This window comes from Lissotriton vulgaris, chromosome 11 (genome assembly GCF_964263255.1).
Source record: "Lissotriton vulgaris chromosome 11, aLisVul1.2, whole genome shotgun sequence".
In the NCBI taxonomy this organism is placed as follows: Eukaryota; Metazoa; Chordata; class Amphibia; order Caudata; family Salamandridae; genus Lissotriton; species Lissotriton vulgaris.
In genome coordinates this window covers 113,114,521-113,139,409 of record NC_141699.1, presented here as the reverse complement: position 1 = coordinate 113,139,409, position 24,889 = coordinate 113,114,521, and positions in this window count along the sequence as shown.

Here is a 24,889-nt window from a genome sequence, read left to right as displayed (position 1 = left end):
CTGGATAGGCAGCCAATGAAGGTCTCTCCTCGCAGCAGTAGCAGAGGTAGCCCTAGGGAGATCTAGGACAAAACGTGCAGCCGCATTCTGCACGATTTGCAGCCGGTGTATGAGGCCCTTGTTGGATTCCATGTAGAGAGAGTTGCAATAATCTAATCTGGAGCCAACAAGGGCGACTGCAATCTGCTTGCGTGCTTGAAGAGACAGATAGCTGCGAATTCTATTGAGCGTCCTGATCACGCCCCAACAGGTCGCAACAGTCCGATTCACCTGTAGGGACATCGAGAGTGAGGTGTCGAACACCACACCCAGATTTCTGGCAGATTGGGAGGGAGTGGGGCAGATGCCAAGAGAGGAAGGCCACCACTCACTCGACCAAACATCTTGGTCCTTCCCAAAGACCAAGACCTCAGTCTTGTCGCCATTTAGCTTCAGGGAGTTGGTAACCATCCAGTCCACAACATGTTGCATACAGGACCTGAAGCTAGAGGCAGATGTTATGACAGAGGACTGAGTGAGTGAGACCATAATCTGGGTGTCATCGGCGTATGATACCACCTCCATCCCCTGCGATCTTACAAGTCTAGCAAGGGGGGCCACGTAGATGTTGAACAGGGTCGGACTTAATGCCGACCCCTGTGGCACCCCACATTGCAAAGACTTTGCTGGGGAGAGGTGGTTGCCGAGCATCACTCTCTGTTCCCTATCAAGGAGAAAGGAGTTGAGGAGGCTCAGGGCCGAACCAGAGACACCTGCCTCCCTAAGCCGAGATGTTAAAATGGCAGGAGACAGGGTGGCGAATGCGGCTGTGAGGTCCAATAGCACGAGAACAGTAGTTTGTCCAGCATCAACTTTGCGTCGGATGTTATCGACTACAAAGGTGAGAGCAGATTCTGTGCTATGATGTTTTCGGAATCCATGTTGGGTAATGTCCAAATACTCCGAAGCTTCAAGGATGGAAGATAAATGGCAATTCAAGTGTGCTTCTAGAATTTTAGCAGGTGCAGGAAGCAGGGAAATGGGTCTAAAATTTTTCAAGAGGCCGGGATCAAGTGAAGGCTTCTTGAGGAGTGGCTTCACTATGGCCTTCTTCCATACCGATGGAAAAGTGCCTTGGGCAATTGCCTTATTCATCACCTCAAGTAAGGGGGGAAGGAGACTGCTCCTACACTCTTTTAGCTTTTTAAGAGGCAATGGATCCAGTGGCGAGGAGGATTTCGTCTTGTCTAGAAGAAGATTCAGTCCCTCCAGAGACAAAGGAGGAAAATCGGAGAGGAGGCTAGAAGGGGCTATATCCTGTGACTCAAAAGAGCTTATCCCCGAAGGAATATTTTCGTCCAAGGAGAGACGTTGTACTTCTAAAGAAGTATGAATATCAAAGATTTTTTTATGAAAAAAGTCTGCAATGTCGTCACAGAGACGTTGGGAACTGACTACGGGATCTGGGAGTTGAAGGGAGCATAGCCAATCCGCAATTTTGAAAAGCTCCCTAGAGGAAGAGAGTGAACTAGTAAGGTTGGAGAAATATTCCTGCTTCTTCATTATCACTTTCTTCTTATACTCCCGTAGAGCAGACTTATGAGCCTCCCTATCCATGGGATCCCAAGATTTCCTCCATCTCCTCTCGCTGCTTCTGCAACCCTGTCTTAATAATCTAAGATGGTCCGAGAACCATGGCGCTGATGGTTTCCGTCGGGCTACATATCGCAGGGATGCTGGGGCAAGTTTTTCTACTGCATTGGTGATGGAATCCTGCAGAACTTGTGCTGCCTCATCCGCGTCTTTTGGGGAGAGAGCCTCAGTTGAAGGAACAAAGGGGGCAAAGGCCTCATTCGTAAGGTTTCTAAGATTTCTTCTGGAAACGAATGGGGTAGTCTCCTTCTTAGTGGAATGAGAGGTGGAGAAGGCTAGATGAAGAGGAACTGCAAAATGATCTGTCCATACCAACGGTAAAGGTGAGCCGCTGGAAAGTCTTAGATCATTAGAAAATACCCCGTCAAGGATATGACCTGCCGTGTGAGTGGCACTGGTAACAAGCTGAGCAAAATCACAGGCTCCGAGAGATTCAACCAATGATAAAGTGTCCTTGGAATGGACCTCATCGAGATGGAAATTGAGGTCGCCTAAAATGGTGAAAGAGGGCTTTCCAAAGTAGGGTTCAAGAATTCTCAGTATGTCCGAGACAAAGTTGGCTCAGTGGCCAGGCGGCCTGTAGATCAATATCCCCGTAAAAGAGACCGATGGAGCACATGTAATACAAAAGTATAAGGCTTCAAAACGGTCTTGGGGCAAGGAGAGTGGGTTAACCGTACATAGAAAGGAGGATTTAAAAAGAATGGCAATACCTCCCCCTCTACGTTTAGGTCTGTCAAACCTATGAAGAGAATAGCCCTCTGGGATGGCTAGGAGAAGGTCATGACCGGAGGAGTCAGTAGCCCAGGTCTCTGTAATAAAGACCCAGTCTGGCTGTCTTTCATCCACGAAATCATGGAAGGCAAGGTTATGTTTAATTAGCGAGCGCACATTTAATAGAAACCCAGTGTTGTAAGATATGGTGGACATTGGGGAGGAAGGACGCAGACTATTAGGGCTAGAGACAAGGGGATGGAAAGAGGAGGAACAGGCCAAACAGCAGCGAGAGTGTAATAGCCCTAGCGGTGTAAAACAATGTAGACAGGGGCATGCGGGAGGTCTAAGAGCCAGAAGCGCAGATGGAGCATAGCGCCTAATAGTCTTACCAGGAAGCAAGGGTGCAGAGACCAGGGCCAGCCCGTCCTGCAGCCCGTCCTCTGCGCGTACGGGCGCAGACGGGCTGAACTCTGGCGTAACTCCGGCATCATTCTGGCGTCCCCGCAGCGCGTCACCGCTGCGCGTGAGCATGGCTGCAATTTATGTACTGCTCGCCTCCTAGAGAGAGGACTAGAGCGTGCAAGCTATCCCCCAAACAAAGATGGCCGCCAACGAGACGTGGGCGCAGGACCCGCAAAGTGCGGTGAAACAACCAATTAGAGTGCGAGTGAGGGGGGCAGAGATGTGAGTATGCGTGGCCGGCAGTTTAAAAACAAGGGAAAGCTTAAAATATAAATTCAACAAAAAGACCAAAACGGGAGTGCATAATAAAATGCCGCAAACTTCACCATGTTTTCCATTTGTTTATTTTTGCAATTGTAATCCAATGTTAATAATTTCTTCAAATTTTTCCATGTCACAAAAGGGACGCTTACACCTTCACTATATTCTTAATGGAGCAGGAATGCCAATCCAGGCCTTCTCCTGCACCATGACAGTGTGCATAAGTTAATCCACGAACGTCGTTCTCATACACCCAATGCATTCGAGCCTAAACTCTGGCTCTTCGTCAGGGGTTACATTCTATAAATGCAAAACACATCTGTTAGACTATGTATGACCCAGTGACATTCATTAATCATTACGCATGCAGTTGTTGCTGTCTACCCCTATCAACGTTTTCCCGCTAAGAAACTCCACCTAGGGCCAGATGTAGGTAATTCTATTTTACCGATACATAAATACCGAATTTTACCGATTCGGTATTTATGAATCGGAATAATAGAAGGGGGGAGAAGTAGGTAAAATCGGTAATTGAATTACCGATTCTGTAAAAATCGGTATTTACAGAATCGGTAAATACTGATTCAGTAATGCCGATTGATTCCTATGGGCACTGAAGCCCATAGGAATCAATGGGCATTACCGAATCGGTATTTACTGATTTGGTAAATACTGATTCCAGCAAGGGTGCAGGGGGTGTCACTTTGACACCCTCTAGCACCCCAAATACTGGAATGTGCGCCATGTGGCACACAGACATGCCCTAAGGGCATGTCTGTCTGTCACATGAGATAGGTGTGCATGCACACATGTGCATGCACACCTGGATTCGGTATTTTACCACCCAGTTGGATTGGGTGGTAAAATACCAAATCTGTAAAGCCTTTGGGCTCAGAAGAGTCCCACCTACATCAGGAAGTTACCGAATCGGTAAAAATACCGATTCGGTATTTTACCGATTCGGTAAATTTATGGAATCGGTAAAATAGGGCCCCTACATGCCAATTACTAAATACCGGTCGGAAACGGCCAAAATCGGCCGTTACCAACCGGTATTTCGCTCCTACATCTGGCCCTTAATGTTGCCATTTACGACTCCCCTCCCTCTCTCCCTCCCTCACTCCCCTTCCCTCACTCCCCTTCTCTCCCTCCCTCACTCCCCTTCCCTCACTCCCCTTCCCTCACTCCCTCACTTCCCTTCCCTCACTCCCCTTCCCTCACTCCCCCTCCCTCACTCCCCTTTCCTCCCTCCCTCCCTCACTCCCCTTCCCTCACTCCCCTTCCCTCACTCCCTCACTTCCCTTCCCTCACTCCCCTTCCCTCACTCCCCCTCCCTCACTCCCCTTTCCTCACTCCCTCACTCCCCTTCCCTCACTCCCTCACTCCCCTTGCCCCTTCCCTTACCCCTTCCCTCACTCCCCTTCCCTCACTCCCTCCCCTTCCCTCACTCCCCTTCCCTCACTCCCTCCCCTTCCCTCACTCCTCTTCCCTCACTCCCCTTCCCTCCCTCCCTCACTCCCCTTCCCTCCCTCCCTTCCATCACTCCCTCCCCTTCCCTCACTCCCTCCCCTTCCCTCACTCCCTTCCCTTCCCTCACTCCCTTCCCTCACTCCCTTCCCTCACTCCCCTCCCCTCACTCCCTCCCCTTCCCTCACTTCCTCCCCTTCCCTTCCCTCACACCCTCACCTTCCCTTCCCTCACTCCCTTCCTCGCTCCCTTCCCTCGCTCCCTTCCCTCACTCCCCTTCCCTCACTCCCTCACTCCCCTTCCCTCACTCCCCTTCTCTCCCTCCCTCACTTCCCTTCCCTCACTCCCCTTCCCTCACTCCCCCTCCCTCACTCCCCTTTCCTCACTCCCTCACTCCCCTTCCCTCACTCCCTCGCTCCCCTTCCCCCCCTCCCTCCCTTCCCTTACCCCTTCCCTCACTCCCCTTCCCTCACTCCCTCCCCTTCCCTCACTCCCCTTCCCTCCCTCCCTCCCTCCCTTCCCTTACCCCTTGCCTCACTCCCCTTCCCTCACTCCGTCCCCTTCCCTCACTCCCTCCCCTTCCCTCACTCCTCTTCCCTCACTCCCCTTCCCTCACTCCCCTCCCTCACTCCCCTTCCCTCCCTCCCTCACTCCCTTCCCTCACTCCCCTCCCCTCCCCCCCTCCCCTTTCCTCACTCCCTCCCCTTCCCTTCCCTCACTCCCTTCCCTCGCTCCCTTCCCTCACTCCCTTCCCTCACTCCCCTTCCCTCACTCCCTCGCTCCCCTTCCCTCACTCCTTCACTCCCCTTCCATCACTCCATCTCCCTCACTCCGTCTCCCTCCCTGTGTCTCCCTCCCTCTGTCTCCCTCCTCCCTTTTTCTGTCTCCATTTCTCGGTCTCCCTTTCCCTCCCTCTCCCTCTGTCTCTGTCTTCCCTCCCTTTCACTCCCTCCCTCTGTCTCTGTCCCTCTACCTCCCTCGGTCATCTCACCTTGCCTGTGTGTCCCAGGCTGAGACAGTTTCCCCAGCCAGCTTCCCCAGCGCGCACAGACTCACAGCCCCCACCCGAGCACTTCACAGCACTTCACAGGTCTTTAAAAAGACCATTTGCATGTGCATTCACCTCCTCTTAGCGCCCCTGCAGCTCCACTCTGGCCTCGCTGGATTGATTCACCCGGCCCCCACAGAGCAGCAGAGTGTTTGCAGACACTCTTTGAAAACACAGGTAGGATGTCTCATGGTCCGGGGGCCGCCACGGAAGGATTGCCGGGCCGCCACCGGCCCGCGGGCTGTACTATGAGTTCCCGTGCTGTAGAGTGAAGGTCTAGTACAAATTGCATTAGACCAAGAAGGGGGAAAACGCACAAGCCTGGCTAAGGGGAAAAACACCAAAGACTTGGGTATCCCGTACCTTAAATTCCCATCCCTAACAATCTGGGGCCCACTTTCAATAAGAACAATCCCCGCCTCCAAGCTAAAAATCTGCTCTTGGAATGCCGGGAGCCTAACTGATGATGAAGAGAAAAAGGACACATTACAACTACTGAAGGGCTATGACATCATAGCAGTGCAAGAAACCTGAACTCTGCGTTTAACCCCATAGCCAGACTATACCACCTACGAATCATTTGCTACACTCTCACAACCTGGGGGCAATTTATATCAAAAACAGCTTGACAGTCAAGGCATCCCTGCTTTGTGAGGGAAACGGTGACTACATATTTCTCTAGGCAACGCCCCTAAAAACCGACATACCCAGCCAGGGTCAGTATTCCATGATCCTAGGATGTGTCTATATTCATCCATCTAAGCCGAAAAGAGAAACATCGTAAAGCAAAATGTTACCAGTGATTAGTGATTTTCACACTGAACACCCTTGTGATCTATGGATAATAATGAGCGATTTCAACGCAAACCTAATGGAATCAGACCTAAACTCCTCCCTGGTAGCGTTGGATGATTTTACCTGGTCTATTCCAGAAATAAGCAGTCAGTACCAATGAAAAGACAATCATGGAATTAAATTGTCAGCCTACCTCAACCACCTGGGGCTGCGAATCCTAAATGGAAGATCAGCCACAGACTCGCCAGTAGCTAACACTCACTTCTCCCACTCTAGACTGGCCACACTGGATTACATTTGGATCTATATCACCCACTTTCACGCCACACAAGACTTTGTCGTAATCCCCTCAGTGGCAAATGACCACACAATTATCGCCTGTCACACACTATCACCGCAATGCCATCGACCAAATATCTAATCGATCAGTGAGGAGGAAAATGTGGAACCAATAAAGAAAATAAAGTGGTTGATAGAACACAAAGAAAAAATCACAGAAGGAGTGGTATCAATCCTGATCAGAGCTACCCAGGACCATGGCAATTTAATCCTGGCAAAATCTTGGGAACACCTTCTGGAAGAGAAAAGGGAAAAACTTACTACCGGGACGAAGTCAAGATCTAATAAATCACGTTTACAAGAGGAACGCCTCACACATCAAAAACAACTAATAGCGGCAATAAAAAGCAAATTAAGCAACATCATGCGAAAAACCACCAATGACACCTCTGAGCACAGATCATCCCAAGCAAAGGCTGCAGCAATTCGCTGAAATTACAGGAAAGCTAGATTCTCCTACCAGAGAATGATTGAAGAAACCCACCGGAACAAAGGCTATAAAATAATAAAGTCACATGGTCAGAAGCAATTTTGGAAGTGGATGAATAATTGTTTTAAATCAAATCAGCGACCTACCACCACAAACATCTCACCCCCAGCATGGGAAACTCACATAGAAGCCCTCTATGTGGAGTCACCTAGTGATATCAGCATAAACACTAAATCCAGGGCTAACAATGTACCATGTTACATGGAGCTACAGTCCTGATCACATTTTTTTTTTTTTTTTACAGAGTTTTATATAGCGAGAACTTGACCTGAAGGTATCAGAGCACTTTACATAGCACCAGTTGCGTTTCATGAGGAGACATTCTTTTTTGTTAGGCACGGGGAGCTTAAATAATTTGCCCAGAATCACAGGATGTTCAGCGTCATTGCCGAGACTCAAACCGGTTCCCCAGTATGGAGGTTGACCGCCATAGCCGTTAGGTCAACTCCTCTCCCCACATGAACAAAAATAAATAAAACCTGACATGTTATGCACCTCATCATTAAAAGGCGACCGGACGGGCACCAGGCCCAAATAGCATTCCACCTATGGTATATAAAGGGAAGGCTCGCAAATGTGCCACAATCATGGCACTGTTATTTTGGGAATACAGGTCGGGAAAACACATCCCTGAGTCATGGAGGCGCTCCCTTTTAGTGCCAATACACAAACAAGCATTGGAAATGCAATAGGTCTCGCACCATTAGAGTTAGTGCTTTTAGAATTGTTTATGGGTTTTTTTTGTAAATGTTTAGCATTTTTGTTTCCTGTAGCCAATGCTAAAGAATTACAAATAAAAAAAGCCATAAACATTTCTTAAAGCTCTAACTGAAATGGTCTGAGACCTATTGCACTGTGTGAGGGTGAGGGGTTGAGGGTGAGTGAGGGTGAGGGTGGGTGAGGGTGGGTGAGGGTGAGGGGTTGAGGGTGAGTGAGGGTGAGTGAGGGTGAGTGAGGGTGAGGGGTTGAGGGTGAGTGAGAGTGAGGGTGAGTGAGGGTGAGGGTGAGTGAGGGTGAGTGAGGGTGAGGGGTTGAGGGTGAGTGAGAGTGAGGGTGAGTGAGGGTGAGGGTGAGTGAGGGTGAGTGAGGGTGAGGGGTTGAGGTTGAGGGTGAGGGGTTGAGGGTGAGTGAGGGTGGAGGGTGAGTGAGGGTGGAGGGTGAGGGGGTGAGGGTGAGGGGGTGAGGGTGGGGGGGTGAGGGTGGGGGGGTGAGGGTGAGGGGGTGAGGGGTGAGGGGGTGATTGTTAGGGGGTGATTGTTAGGGGGTGTGAGCGTTAGGCGGTGTGCGGGTTAGGGGGTGTGAGGGTGAGTGTGAGTGAGGGGGTGTGAGGGAGGACTTGTGTTTGTAGAAGAAAGCACTGCCTGCACTTCAATAGAACATAATTCCAGTTAACCTGACACTACAGATCACACAATCACCCTGAGAGGTCAACCTAATCCTTCTTCAACTTATCGTGAAAGTGTATTCTGTAACCTTGGTTGCGTACACCAAGGAAGATATTCTATTCGGCAACAGAGTAAAGTTTCTTCAAAGAGTCTGGTCAAATCCAAGCACTTAACTTAAAGGGTAAAGGCCACGTTCTCGCAGGCGTGTATTCTGGCACTGAATAACATATGTTTATTGATACCCAGTCCAATGGTACTCACTTTATCGACATCAGAAGGATGAAAGGCTGAGTGGCCCTGCTGGGATTTGAACCTGTGACCCCGAGGTCGAACCCAGGCCTCGGCTTACCCAAAAGAGAATACTGGGCACAGTGAATGTGCTGTGTATCCAAGTTCAGATCTTCAGTCCATTTAGTTAAAAGATCCTGTTAAAGGGGCAGCCCTGAAAGGGGATCACACAACTGATGGGCGCTGCCATTGCCGTGCTAAATACAAACCCCCAACACCAGCTGGATACTGGTCAATGCAAACTGAACCAAGGATATGCTCCGAAACCCCAAACCAGCCCATGTAAAAACAGACTGAGGTGGCATTGCCTCATTGACCCACATATTCAATCTGTGGGTACCGACCTGTATTTGGGCGAGTGTGTGTGGCTGAAAAGTTAAGTATAACTCTTGAAGCACGTCGGAGGAGGTGTAATCCACGAGTGCCTTGTGGAGAGAACGGGGCTTGGTCTGGGTGAATCCCTGATTCATGAGTCTGGAGGTAAAGAAGGCAAGTCCAAGCACAGCCTTGGCCTTGAAGCGAGAGCCAACCAAACACAGGTCTGCGACAGACGGTGATATCACAGCACATTCCACGACTTCAAAGAAATAATGGTCTGTTCCTTGATCCACAGCGCCAGGAAGCTGCTGCCCGTACGGATAAACACTGGTGTGAGCCGCAGGGAACTCCTTCTCTGTGCAGAAGGAGCGGCTCAGCACATCCACTCAGGTCTTGGCCTTGTGCTTCTAGGCACTACAATTCCGCACACTAAGTAAACAAGCAGCTTTTCATGCACAATTGCATAAGTTGCCACAACTGTTGAGTGACAGTGCGCCCTGAAGCCGTTTATCCGTCAGTAGCTCCACTAAAAGCAGTGAAGTCTGCATCAAAGCATCTGGTTTCATGATTGTCTCGAACAGACGGCGGGCAGGGGAGGGGGCGGAGCGGGGAGAGGGAACAGACGGAGGGAAGGCCAGATAAGGGGAGGGGGAGGAGAGTAGGAGGAGGAGAGTAGGGGAGGCACGGCCTAGCGGCCGTGCAATCAAGAAGTGAGGGGGCGGGAGAGTAGGCAAGGCAGGCGGCTGGGGGGAGGGGGGAGGAGAAATGCGACGCGACATGGCGACATTCTCGAGTTGAGCTCAATGAGAGGCAGTAAGCTCTACTAACTTTAGAAAAGCAGTGTAAGCGTTTTTTAATGCCTAACTTTTTTTTTTAAAGTGGACAAACGTCTATAGATTGAGAAGGCGAAAATTCTAAATGAATACACCAAGGGTTTCTGCAGTTTAGGTGCCAGCCGGAAATTACTTTAATGACATGAACATTGATGGCGATCTCTCCAGATATAAGAATATGTGCCAAAAACTAAAGTGACTGCTAATTTAATATGCAGAACCTATGGACGTTAAGCAGCAGATGGAACAAAGAAAACATTTTAGGAAAATTAATCCCTGAATTGCATTCACTTCAGGTTTTCAGAACGTTCCGCAGAAGAAGTTTGTAGGATTAGGTTATGAACAATGTATAGACTCCAGTCTGTTTTGGAAATACACAAAACACTTTTTTACTTGTTCAGATGGCAATACTACCCTTAATGTTTTCTTCCCCACAACTTGCATAAACTGTGTTTGCATGACTAAATATCGTAAACAAATCTTTTTTAAGATATAACCACTGTACAGATCACGAGAGCCTAATCTGGTATGTACTCAACTAAATAAATAAAAAGTTAAACGTGTGCAGCACAAGACCGTGTTCTGAACACATGTTTATTCTTACCCAACGGAATGGCGCCAATTTTACCAGAACAATGAACGCCTGTGACCCCTGACGCAGATGCACTAGCTCACTGAGCCACCAGAGCAACAAGAAAGGTGCACACCGGGCGAACCGTGCCTGTAAGGACACAAAACTCTAGGAACACTGAACGCAAATGCTTTTCAGGGAGCTGCGCGGGAAGGAAGCACGCAGCCCAGGAGTCCCTGTGCCTGCCACTGCTGCACCTGAAGCAAGGAGCCGAAAGTTCCAGAAAGAAAGCACTCACTCTTGCACGACTTCCCATCGCTGCCCAGGCTGAACCCAGAGCGGCAGCGGCACGTGCGGGTTTTGTGGCTGTTGCCGAGCAGGCAGATGTTCGAGCAGCCGCCGGGCTTGCCGTTCTGATCCACCTCACAGGCGTGGCTTCTCACTGAAAGGGAGGGGGAAAGAATTAGAATTTGAAAATGACGGAGAGCGGGCGGGCAGAGAGAGTGAGGGGGCGGAGCGGGGGTGTGGGAGGAGTGCGGGAACAGACGGGAGGGGAGGAGAGTAGGAGGAGGAGTAGGGGAGGCACGGCCTAGCGGCCGTGCAATCAAGAAGTGAGGGGGCGGGAGAGTAGGCAAGGCAGGCGGCTGGGGCCATGTGCACGCGCTTTTAAGCTCAATGCGCATGCGCATTGAGCTTAAAAGTCACGGGCACTGCAAGGAATCGCCACGATTCCTTGCAAGTTGGATAAAGAGTCGATGAGCCCCCATAGTCTCGCTTGCTCGATGCGCATGCACATCGACAGGCGAGACCTAAAAAGGCTTGCGATCCAACCCAGAAAACTACTGTGTGATCGCTCTCTTAGATGTAGATGGGAAGTGCTATGCCCGCATGCTATTTCAAGAATTGACTCGCAATCTGATCCCGTATACGCAAACGGGCTTTCAAAAAGGGATCTAACATTGAAGACAACTTGATCTGTATGTCCCATCTGATTGAAACAACACTTGAAAGGAAAGGTAGGGCTCTATACCTAGTATATATTGATTTCCAAAACAGCCTTTGATAGCGTGGCTCGCTTGAGATTGTGGATGAAACAAAACAACTGGGGCATCAATAACTCATTATTAAATGCTCTGGTTGCCCTATACTCGGAAACCTGGGTCAAGATCAGAGTGCATACTGATGGTCCACGATAAAAAAAAAAACAATATAGGTTTAAAGCAAGGATGCGTATTGGCCCCTGTGCTTTTTAACCTCTACTTGGGAGACTTACCTGATTATCTGGCTGACACCCAAGCATTCCCTCTCAAACTCACCAGAATTAAAATCCAATCGCAGCAATATGTGGACGATACCATATTGCTCGACCAAACTCCGATCGGGCTGCAGAGGCTCTTAACAGCATGGTCATTATATTGTAAAGCAAATAACCTGAAAATAAATACGGCAGAAAGAAAGGCAATGATAATCTCGAGACAAATGAAGAGGGGAGGATCATGCAAGTTGATGGAGAAGTGTGGCTCAATGGTTAGAGTGGCAGACCCTGCTGCAGAGGTCTAGCCCGGGACTAGGGTTCAATTCCCCGCCTTGGCAGGTCTTGGGCTCAAAATTCCTCGGACATGATAATTGTTGCCTCAGTGCCTATTCCAATCATGGGTCCCACTCTGCAACTCTGGGCAATAGCTTGCTTAATCTCCACAACGGCCCCCACAATGCTAAGGATGCCTGGCCTCCACCTTGGGGGTGCCCAGGAGTGGACGCCTCACATGGAAAGCCAGGATGGGTTCCACAGCGGTATTCGTACAAGCGCCTTGAGACCCTTGCGGGTGAGTAGTGCGCTATAAAAGTATCAATTTACATGGCAAACCCATTGAGAAAGCTACAGCTTACAAGTAGCTTGGAGTATGGATCAACCATAAAAGAAGGCAGTCCCCCCATATCACAACAATGCAAGGTGTGGTACATTCGCTGGAGGGGGCCTTCTGCAGAGCAAGGAAAGTAATGAGCTCACCCGGTCTTACTCCTCTAGTTCAAGCAAAGGGGGCTACATTTCTGCCACCAGTGGCCCATGGAGAAATAGCTTCCAAAGACAAGATGCCACTGTGGCTGGACAGAGCTCAGTCTGCTTGCTTTCGTAAAGTTTTGCTCTTACCCACTTCTACTTCCCACCCGCAAATTTGCATGTAATTTAGTTTGACATCCCAAAAGTGGATACTCAAAGCTAGGTTTATAGCATACTGCCTCAAAGCCAAACAAGCATGAGACAATATGTTAAAGAAGTACATCTGGTTAATGATAAAGAACCCTGGGTCCTCTTGGCATCACTGTTTAACACACTCTGTTGAAATTCTGGAAGCTTGTGAAATATGGTCTACCCCTATACCCATACTGGCGGCAGCAAAACGTTTAACAAAACAAGAGAAAACAATGTCAGCTGACAGTGATGCAACAACCTTGAAAAAGCCAAAGCATGGAAGCTAGGCACCAAAATTATATAACAACGGGGGGCTTGCCACATTACCTGTCCTCTCCTTTAAAGGAAATAATGAAGTGACAACTAATGAGGCTACGGTTTGGCTTGATCCAACCATTGGCATAATAGTATGGCCAATAGTACAAAGAAACAGTAGGTACACAGTGTTGAGCATGTGGGGGAGAAGAGGAATCGTTTATTCACATATTGTGTATCTGTGAGATACCACGCCCCTAGAGAATTTATTGGCTCCGCCCCATTTATCGTATTTTAAACATTCTGACATGTCAGGCTGCCCTGGAAGAGTGTATGAAAGTTCAGCACAGCTAGCGGCACGCTTTATGAAATTTCTGATGGATGCAAATGCCATGATGGCTTCTGATAACCCGATAGAACCATCACGTTTAATGCCGTATTAATTGTTTTAATCCTTTTTGTTTCTATGTGATGTTTAAAATGTTTAAAGTTTTAGAATAATAGGACACCATACTCTTACATTTTACTTTCAATACTGGAAACTACGCTCTTTATCAGGAATTTAATCGAGTTTGATTGCAATGATTTTAATTAATTGTGCAATAAAATTATCTATCTATCTATCCCCAGTGCAATACAAGTCTGGGACAGGTGCCTTTTTCAAGCTCATATAACAACCATAGCACAAATAATGTAGTCTTTTTTCACACATTTTGAACTTATTAGTACAGCACTGATGTGTATGATTATGTCAAAGCATTCGTAAGGTGACATTGCAAATTCTATCTTACATAAAATACAATATATAAGGACTACCACTTGACCACTTAGATAAGAGAGAAAACTTCACCCAGGTCGCAGTCGTGGGTCCCAGATCCAGATAAGCAAGGCACCAGATTCCATATCGACCGAAAAAGCCTCCAGCAAGACCCCCCGAGGCTCTGCAAAGCTTTCCATTCTGCCTTCAGGAACTGGTGCCAGGATTGTGTTCTCTCATAGACACAATCAGCTAACTCCTGGCTTTGTGTTCGAAAGAGCTGACAAGCTATTCCAAATAGAGAATAAAACCTGTTGTCCAGGTATGGGCACCACCTCCAAAACTCAGGCTTATTATTTAATCATCACATCACTTGGAGACAGCACAATGAGTGTAAGGGCTATACATTGTAATGTTAGAATTTTTCACTGTTTCACTGTTATTGAAAAGCTCATCTGCGTTTTATTATATTCTGTGATGTTGCCAATATGATGGGAACTAGATCCTGCAATTTTATAATAACTTTTTTAAAATAAACATGTTCAAATACATATTCGGTTTCTAGTGATCTTGAGTGTGTAAATTATGAATGGACGATTGTTTGGATTACCACTGTTCCTTGTTGTTATGTTATGTTATGTAATGTCTCTTTTATAGCGCACGGCTACCCCAAGGGGTGTCCCGGCGCTTTGGCAAAGAGAACCTGAGGAAGAAAACACAACACAGCTACTCGCACACGGCCGCAAAAGATCAAACAGAGAAAAGCCAGGTCTTCAACTCCTTCCTAAAAGAAAAGAGACTGTTGGCTTCCCTTAGGGAAACAGGAAGCTCATTCCAACCACATGAAGCCAGATAGCGGAAGGAGCAACCGCCAACTCGGGCCAGTCTGATAGGAGGGACATCGGTTTTGGCCAACAAGGCCGACCGAAGGGTCCTCCTTGGCGCATAAAAGGCCATGCGCTTCCCGATATATTTAGGGCCAATGGAATGAAGGGCCTTAAAAGCAAGGGTCAGGATCTTAAAGGTTATTCTTTTAGAGATAGGCAACCAATGCAATCTCTTGAGCAGTTCGGAGGCTTTTGCCCTCCGCGGAAGACCAAAAATGGTTAGTAACCCCACCTCATTTATATAATGGGTGGGGTTCTGCGGGCGACAATAACATGCCTTTCACATTCAGCGTTGGTGCATTAGTCTGAGTTCACTCGTGTCACCTTTGGGTGTGAAAACAAACCTTGTAGAGCTGAGACTGAGACTCAGTTGACGCAACACCATAAAATCAGAATTTTTCAGTGTTGCCACAATTTTCCCAAAGTTTCCCCTGTTCTTTCTTTCTTCTCCAAAATCTGACACCCTTGCAACATCATCACTGACTTTACACTTGGTCTTCATCTCTTTAATCCACCCAGACATGTGTTCTGTTCCTTCAGCTATGGAAATTTCATCCTTCAACTTCTAGCCTTCAGATTATAATCCCTCCTGCACCTTCAGCTTATTAAAACAGCATGCAACCTTTGCTCTTATTATAGCCTTATAGCCCGCCGTAGCGGGCTATACCGGCTATTAAAGGCCCGCTGAATCGTTAAAGGCCCGAGCCGAAGACGAGGGACTTTAACGAGACAGCGGGACTTTAATAGCCGGTATAGCCCTGCTACGAAGGGCTATAAGGCTATTAGAACATTCTGCCACTAGAGGGCAGAATGTTCTAACAAATTTAACAAAGGGTTCTCGAAGCTCGAGGGGATATAAATCCCCTCGAGCTTCGAGAAGCCTTTGTAGAACATTGGAATGTTGCTCTGCGGGCCTTTACCGGCCCGTAGAAGCAGGGAGCACTCCATTGTCTGCAATGGAGCTCCCAACATGCCAATGTTCTAATACTTCTTTAAACTCACATTTCTGGTCCAAAGTTCTGAAGTTAGGAATGTATTGTATGCTTTTTCATTTTTGCCTTGAATACGGTCTATAACGTAAGTCTTTCACAAACAACGTTCATTCATGGACTAACATTTTTTGACTGGTATTAAGTAAGTGCCTTTTATAAATGTACCGTCCCTTGATTCTAAGATTATTTAGAATTGCCCTTAGTTTCCTGGCAGGTGAGATGTATTTTGCCACTGAAAAGGATGAGGTAGGAGTCAAAGCCACTTCCTTTGCTTCCAGGGTCAGACTGGCCTACAGGGCAATCAGGCAGTGCCCGAGGAGCTGGTCTCCCATATCAGTGGACTTTTTGGGCTGTTTGAGGGCCTTTTTTATGGTCTGCTGGGCTGGTTTTTGCTGTTATGTCACGCTATTAAAACAAACATGACCTGCTGCTTACTCAAATCCATTCAGTCTTCCATACCTTGCAAAACACCGGTACACAGTGTCTTTACAAGTTCAAAACTGCCGCAAATTGCAAACACAGGCCACTTTTTAGGTTTTGCCTCGCCAAAAAGATGCGCTCTGCGCATCTTTTTCGCGCAGGCGAAAACCTGATGAGAACTGTAGTGTGCTTTGGGTCGGCCCTCGTCATTCATTGGCTGGCTCCGTAAATGGAGCCTAGCCATTGGATGAGGGGCCTGTCCGTCAATGCCGGACCAGACACGGGGGCGTTCCCGACATTCTTTGGCTTTTGCCGACGTCACGCGACGCCGGGAACGCCCCCGAGTCTGGTCCGGCATTGCCGGCACCCGCCTTCCGTCGTCAGCGTCTTCCTTCGTGCTCCGTCTCTCCTCCCCCTTTCCCGCCCCCTCCCGCTTGTTTCCTCATGGCCGCCTTCCTGCTCCAAGGCCGTCGTCGGCGTCTCTCCTCCCCCTTTCCCGCCCCCTCCCGCTTTTCTTGTTCTTGCCTTATGTCTTCCCGCCCCCCTCCGCTCTCCGTGCCTGTCCGTGTGTGTCTGTTCCTGCTCCCCCCCCACCCGATTGCTCGCAATGAAGCATGCACCACTAAACCCCAGCACAGCGAGGCACAAACCAGCCCGAGGGAGGGGACGGGGCTCTCAAAAGCGCCAGGCAGCGGCGCCTCGGTCAGGAGAGGAACGCAGAGCTGCACCAAGCGTGGAGAAAAGGTACACCATGTCCACCGCCCGGTCCCCCGCGTGGATCATGGCCACACCAGGTACCCAGGATGGCCGAAGAGCACCTGACTATCGAGCGCTAACCGACCCAGCGCTAACGGGCTCAAGATCATGCCCACCCAGCACAGCTAGCCGGCCGGCCATGCCAGGTAAGAGCGCTACTCTCTCCCTTCCCCCGGTTAACCACGACCGAGGAGGACCATATCCCACCCCCCAACCCCGAGTCGGGTAGGGGGTGGCAATTCAAGAGGGGGGTGCATGCTGCGCCTGCCAGGGAACCCGTAAACGCTGAATTAGCCGCAAAATAGATTCGGCCCATCTTCGGCCAATGTTCGAGCCTTGGGGTGTAGCAACATTACGGTAAAGAGTGTCTGGAACATTCTAACAGGAAGTGGACACAGCACTTTCACCTCAACCATTAGGGAAGTTCACTGCGCTGTGACTGCTTCCGCTGCCATGCAGATGAGGAGCGACCACGGACCATTTCCGTCAAATCGTCCACAACCCCATAAAAGCGGGATTACCATGTGCGGAACTCTCGTCCCGGGGGTGGTTATGAGAAGGGGTAAAATCCGGCCCAGTTCGCCCCTTCACTAGCCGCGGTGGTGGGGTCGGTTTGGCCCACCCCTCACTGTAGCAGTCCCAGTGAGCTGCCACTTACGACGATCCACCGCGTGACCTTGGGCATCGTGGTACCACAGCCGAGTGACTGACGTAGATTCCGCTTCTTGTTATGACAGCGCAAGGCGCGTCTATAGCCACCATCACCTGTGCATGGGGCAGCGATGTCTGACACTGTGATACAGCCACTTGTTAGTGTCTGTAGTAGCCAGCCTTGTGACACCCATCACTGCTGAAACCTACCACCCGAGGCTGCACGTTGGGGGGGGGGGGTGCTTTCTGAGCAGCAGCGTGTCTGTTGTAGCAAGCCTGGTGCCACACAATACTGTTGGAACCTACCACATGAGGTAGGTTGGGGGGGGGCGTCTCTGAGCAGCAGCGGTGTCTGTGGTAACAAGCCTTGTGCCACCAAGCACTGGTGGAACCTACCACATGAGGCGGGCAGGGGGCTTCTGTGAGCACCAACGGTGACTGTGGGAACAAGCCACGTGCCACCCAGCACTGCTGGAACCTACCATGGAGGCTGCCAGGTGGGGAAGGGGTGGGGGCGGGGTCTCAGCATCAGTGGTGTCTGTGGAAACAAGCTTTGTGCCACCCAGCGTTTTGCATTACGTGTGTTCTGTTTTGTGTAAATCTGAATTGTACACCAGGGGTCTGCATCATGTTGCTGATTTGTGTGTCTAGTGTGCATCTCGTTGTGTTGTGTCTGTATATGCTACCTCTAAATCGGATGGGTTGTCTGTGTGTGTTTTGTGCTGTTTTTTTGTCTATGTCCTGTTTCCTATGTGTCACCAGGTGGTGTAATATATTGATGGTCCTGTATGTGGGTCTGTGGGGTGTGCTGTTCTTTGTGGTGTCTGTCTATGTTCTGCGAGTGTTGCACTGTCTGTGTGTTTGAGAGTCGTGTGGGCCTGTAAGTGCTGTTGTGTGTTGTGTATGCCTGTGCCCTGCTTGTGCTGTGCGTGGGTTGTCTGAGAGACTCGTCTGTTCACGTGAGTTGTGGGTGTTTTACTCTTTAAAATATGATGCCTTTTTTATTTTATGTTTTATTTGGACATTTATATTAGAGCATTGTACTGCGCATTGCTTTAATGCACGGGGAGGCAGTAAGTGATTCGCAGGGTGTGGCACTGAGGCACTGGTTGGCACCTGGCTGCTGGAGTCCGAAGTGGTATGTCTGCCATCACCAGGCCACGTCTACGATCTCCCCCTGTGCTACTCTCGGCTCCCTCCCTGTCGCTATCTCCCCTTGCGCTGCTCTCCCTCCCTGTGTCACTATCTCCTCCTGCGCTGCTATTCCTCCCTGTGTCGCAATCTCCTGCTGCACTACTCTCCCTCCCTTTGCCATTATCTCCCCCTGTGCTACTCTCCCTCCTTGTGTCACTATCTCCCCTAATCTGCTCCCCCTCCCTGTGTCGCTATCTCTCTCTGCAGTACATGGGAGGAAGAAATGTTCAACTCAACACTGGAAAAAGTGTGGGGTTCAGAGACCGTGAGAATGAGGGGCCTGAAATAGCGTATAGCAAGAAGTGGTGGATAGTTCGGGAAAAAAGGGGAGAGTTGGTTTGTTATAAGTGATCCGCCTGTTGCCTGCTTGTGACCCTGTTTTCGTGCCTCTGTTGCCTGCTTGTGGCCCTCTTTACGTGCCTCTGTTGCCTGCTTGTGACCCTGTTTTCGTGCCTGTTGCCTGCTTGTGACCCTGTTTTCGTGCCTCTGTTGCCTGCTTGTGCCTCTGTTGCCTGCTTGGGACCCTGTTTTCATGCCTCTGTTGCCTGCTTGTGACCCTGTGTTCGTGCCTCTGTTGCCTGCTTGTGCCTCTGTTGCCTGCTTGTGCCTCTGTTGCCTGCTTGGGACCCTGTTTTCGTGCCACTGTTGCCTGCTTGGGACCCTGTTTTCGTGCCTTTGTTGCCTGCTTGTGGCCCTCTTTACGTACCTCTGTTGCCTGCTTGTGACCCTGTTGCTTGCTTGTGACCCTGTTGCTTGCTTGTGACCCTGTTGCTTGCTTGTGACCCTGTTTTCGTGCCTCTGTTGCCTGCTTGTGACCCTGTTTTCGTGCCTCTGTTGCCTGCTTGTGACCCTGTTTTTGTGCCTCTGTTGCCTGCTTGTGACCCTGTTTTCGTGCCTCTGTTGCCTGCTTGTGGCCCTCTTTACGTGCCTCTGTTGCCTGCTTGTGGCCCTCTTTACGTGCCTCTGTTGCCTGCTTGGGACCCTGTTTTCGTGCCTCTGTTGCCTGCTTGGGACCCTGTTTTTGTGCCACTGTTGCCTGCTTGGGACCCTGTTTTTGTGCCACTGTTGCCTGCTTGGGACCCTGTTTTTGTGCCACTGTTGCCTGCTTGGGACCCTGTTTTTGTGCCACTGTTGCCTGCTTGGGACCCTGTTTTTGTGCCACTGTTGCCTGCTTGGGACCCTGTTTTCGTGCCGCTGTTGCCTGCTTGGGACCCTGTTTTCGTGCCACTGTTGCCTGCTTGGGACCCTGTTTTCGTGCCTCTGTTGCCTGCTTGTGGCCCTCTTTACGTGCCCCTGTTGCTTGCTTGGGACCCTGTTGCTTGCTTGTGACACTGTTGCTTGCTTGTGACCCTGTTTTCGTGCCTCTGTTGCCTGCTTGGGACCCTGTTTTCGTGCCACTGTTGCCTGCTTGGGACCCTGTTTTCGTGCCTCTGTTGCCTGCTTGTGGCCCTCTTTACGTGCCTCTGTTGCCTGCTTGTGACCCTGTTGCTTGCTTGGGACCCTGTTGCTTGCTTGTGACCCTGTTGCTTGCTTGTGACCCTGTTTTCGTGCCTCTGTTTCCTGCGGGGGGGGCTCGCAGCGAGCCCACAGTGTGTGGGGTGGGGCTCGCAGTGTGTGGGGGGCTCTGTGTGGGTGTGTGTGTGGGGGGGCTCTGTGTGGGTGTGTGTGGGGGGCTTTGTCTGGCTGTGTGTGGGGGGGCTCTGTGTGGGTGTGTGTGTGGGGGGGGGTTTGTGTGTGTTGGGGGGGCTCTCTGTGGGTGTTGGTGTGTGTCATTTGCAAGAGATAAAGCTAGTGGCATTGTAAATGACAATGCCATTTATTTATGTTAAAAAAAAAACATAAATAAAAATAATGTCAAGAGCAATGCCAATCGCTCTAACTTTAACAAAGGCAAAACCATTGCATTGTAAATGCTTGTTTAGCTATCTGATTAACTAATGGGGACCACTTTTATCTTTCAGTCCCAGTCCAACTCTGTTTGCTTCTAAGGTAAGAGTGATTCACACGCTTCTAACAGAAACAAAGCTGGCTGTGGCATACTTGTTGCTGTCAATGCTATAAAAAAATATTAAAATAACAAGCAAAAATTACGAATTATTGTAACAAACCAACGAAATTAACATAAAACAAAAAGAAATTGTTGGTCATTATTCCACAAGAATAATTAAGTTCATGTGGTAGAATTCTGATCTAGTCTTGCAAATTCAGGTTGTAATTAATGGTGAGCTATTCATGTTTAGAAACGTGACTTGTTTTAAATATCTTGCATCCACAGCAGCTTTGAAAAGTTAATTATATGTAATCATAAATGCTACTGGCCATGGGTGCAGCCCTTACTTGTCTGTTCCTAGAATTTTATTCAGTATACTTAATTGCTATGTGAATGTCTGCCAAAAGGTGTTCCGCAAAGATCACCTGGCGATACTTGCCTTTTTAGAAAATGGCCACCTCCACTTGCAGTGTCGCTAGGCACACTGTCAGAATGCACTAACCTGAATTCTGGATCCAACAGAGACAATGCACCTTTTCACACTTCTCACTGTCCACAGCCATCAATGCACAATTGTGATATGTTGGTTAACAGTAGACTGAGGGAAAGAAGAATGGGTTAAGAGAGAGAAACACAGACAGTGGATTTCATCACTCGGACTCAACATTCTGCTGGGCGTGACGTCTACTCACTCATAGTGGATGGCTAAAGACAAGATTAACATCTTTAATATATATATTTTTTGGGGATAGAGTCATCTACCTGAGCTATAGAAAATGATATAACTCCAGAATATCTCTAAAAGTTCTAAGATATTGAGGAAACCCTGATGTTCGTGGAACTGAAAAACAAAAAGATATACCTAAATGTGCTCATAAGCTCACTCGCTACCTTCTGTTGTGTGAGTATACATTCTCTAGTTCTACTAGATACTCAAGCTTGTTTCTTAAACCACAATAAAAAAAGTCTCTCATGAGTATTACACAATTTACAATGATATCAATGAATTCATTTTTTTAATAAATATATATCACTACCTTAGATCACATTTTTACACCATGGCAATATCAATAGCTTTTTAAGGTAATAAGGATCTCTCCCATTCCTCACCTTGTTTAATATCCAAACTGCAACAAAAATGTAGTTTATTCTGCTACAGTGTTTATCTCTGAAATGGTAATTTCAACTATTCGTGTTTGTTCCAAAGTAAGATTAAGTTCCTTAGAATATTTCTCTTCATTCTGCTTTGACCTCAAAATATACTTCCAAAAGAAAACAAAATCCCCAAGGTTTTCGCAAGGTCTGGCAACAATGTCCTAGTTGCAGTATCCACATTTCCAAACATTGTGGGTGTTCAGTGGGGTCACGTGCCATATGCAAAGTTCTTCCTTCAGGGCCACAATGCCTTTCACCAGGCAGCGCCATTGTCCTGGAACCACTGCCAGTCTTTCCTTCCAACATATGGCTAATGAGCTTGTAGTTTTGCACTTGCATGATTGTAGAGCAGAGGATGGTAAGTCTATGCCACAGATCATGACATGCACTGATGGAGTGTTGCGGACCTGAATTGGAACACACCATGGGGCTGCACCCAGTCGCCAAGCACACTGGCATGTCAGCAGTGGCGGCTCCTCCGCTATGGCGGAGGAGCGTGGCCCTACTGTTTACAAGCAGTGTGAAGTAGAAACATAAAATGATAATAACTTTGAAGTTATTATCATTTTACGTTTCTGCTGCTTTGTGGGTGGGGCTGCTCTGCTCTCGGAGCAGGGCAGCGGAGAAGTGGTTTGCCCACTCCTAAGTATGCACTGACTGTTTGATCGGCCCTTTTGGGCTGCCCAAACCAGTCATGCGCACTTGCCCTGTTTTCCATGCATGCTGCATTACAGCCTGCATAGATAACATGCCCAGGCCTCCATTCCCTGGTTGAGCATCGAACCAGAATGCGCAAAACCAAACTCAACGTGATTGGTCAGTGGGGCCTGGCTGTGCTTCCTGTTCCTCAAGGAGAGCAGGAGCAGAGACGCTGGACCCGGCGGCAAGGTAAGTTCATTATTATTTTTTTTTAAATTATGCGCACCCTCCTGCCCCCGCGCAAACCCCTTCCCCCCTGTAAACCCCCCCCCCCCCCGCCACCCACGAACCATGCCGGCCACCACTACATATCAGGAAGGATTATGGTTGAGGCATTCCCTAAGGTACACTCCTTGTTGTGAAGCACCTTGAGATGTCAAGTTGAAATACTCTCAGAGGGGTCCTTAATATTCAATCTTGGTACAGCCACCAGTGGTGCCAGTTGCACAAGCTACCCTCTTGTCCCCAACATTGTCGTGTACAGGTCTGCGCTGATGAACAGGCACAGGCTGAGATCATAGTAATGTAGGTTTAACTCACGAGGGGGCACCAGACCAAATGAGAGGCAACCAGCAACTGACAGTGCAGACCTCCTCACACACACACCAATGCATCATGAAAAGGGCTGACTACAGTTCACCCCACTGCATGCAAACCTAGGTGGCACAGAGCACAGTGAAGGCTCCCAGTTTACAGCCACCACATGCTCCTATCCTAAAGAACCTGGAAATGACTTAACTGCTCTCAAAGAAGCACACATTTGCCTTTACCTCCTACAGATAAAGCTCAACCTACAAGGAAACTGAACTCCTGGTTCATCCATGAGAACGTCCTCACATCTTATTGATTCTAGTCCAATGCCTGCCTCATTTCTGGTTCTACTGTGCTTGCGCAGTGTTAGCGTGGAGTGGCAGCGTCAGCCAGTGTGAGTCAGACAATTCACCAGCATTTCATTTCAAAACTTTTTTTTCTCTGATAATTTTGTATTGGCTCAGATAAATATGCTTCTCATAATAATTTTTTGTGGTTTTAGAAGAAGCCCAATTTCTGTTTCTTCTTCCTTCGGCCTGCTTTTCGTTTCCACTCCTTCTTGGGCTCCCTTTTTTGTCCATTGTTTCTCCTTTTGGGTTTTTCTAATATGATAGTGGTTTAAGATCCCTCTACTGCCTCTGTTCATTTCCCCCTTCACATTGAATCCCATCCATGTTGGGTTTATCACATTTTGTTTTACTCTTCTTACCTATCTTCACCACTTCCTTTCTCCATTCTTACTGCTGTTATTCCTTCTTCGTAAACCCCCTTTTTTGTGCCTCTACCCATTACCACTTTATCATAATTCCTTAATCTGTTCTCTCACTGTCCTGCACCTCTTTCCCTTCCTCCATATTAGGGTAGTGATAGAAACAATAAACAGACTAATGAAACCCTAACCTTCTTTGTTTTGCATTCTCTGTTCCCTCTTCCATTTATTTGGCTCATACGTCACTCATATTTGATTTAACGGACTACAAAGATTCTAATATACATTAACAATACTGATTATTTTTATAGCACACACAAAATCAATTGTTTCTTTGATCATGCATATCAGTATCATTTATGACTTATTGATTCAGGTCAGATTTGAATGTTTTTATTCAATTTTTATTATATGCTGGATGTTGTACATTGCCCTGTATTGGTTCACTTGTTTCCAGACTATTAGAACCCACCAAGTCAAACTAAGTGTTGTCCTCTCTGAGAGTGAGGAGCCCCGCAACGCTCCACAGTCTAACCTTGTTCTTCATTATGTACCTGGTACTAATTTCACCAATTCTGGAGGCACAGAATGTCTGGTTTCACAGATAGGCTGATGATAGTCAGATCTGCTTTAACCCCTTCGATGCTCATGACGAGCTCAGCTCGTCATGAGGTACACCTCGTACGTTCATCATGATTGCATTGTTTTCTGAGTTCTTCAGCACAGTAGGGGAATTGCTGCAGCAATGATGGTGTTAAACTGGAAAAACAAACCAGGATTCATCATCAGGCAAATGTCTGAAAAGCGTGTCCAGTCCTGAATGCACCATAACATGGAAAATCAGAAGTCAGAAATCTTACTAATAGCCCTGGTGAGCCTTCGCTACTCCCATTTATTTGGCCAGACGCCATAGGCCCCTCTCTCATGACAGTTCAGAAGGTTCACAATCTTGGTGTTACTTTCAACAACAATCTGTCCTTTAGTCCTCCTGTGAATTCAGTTGCCAAAAGTGCCCTTTATCAACTTTTTTGGCTACAGCGCATCCTCCCTTTCTCCAGTCCCCCCAAAGGATCTCTCTGTTCCTGGCAGTGGA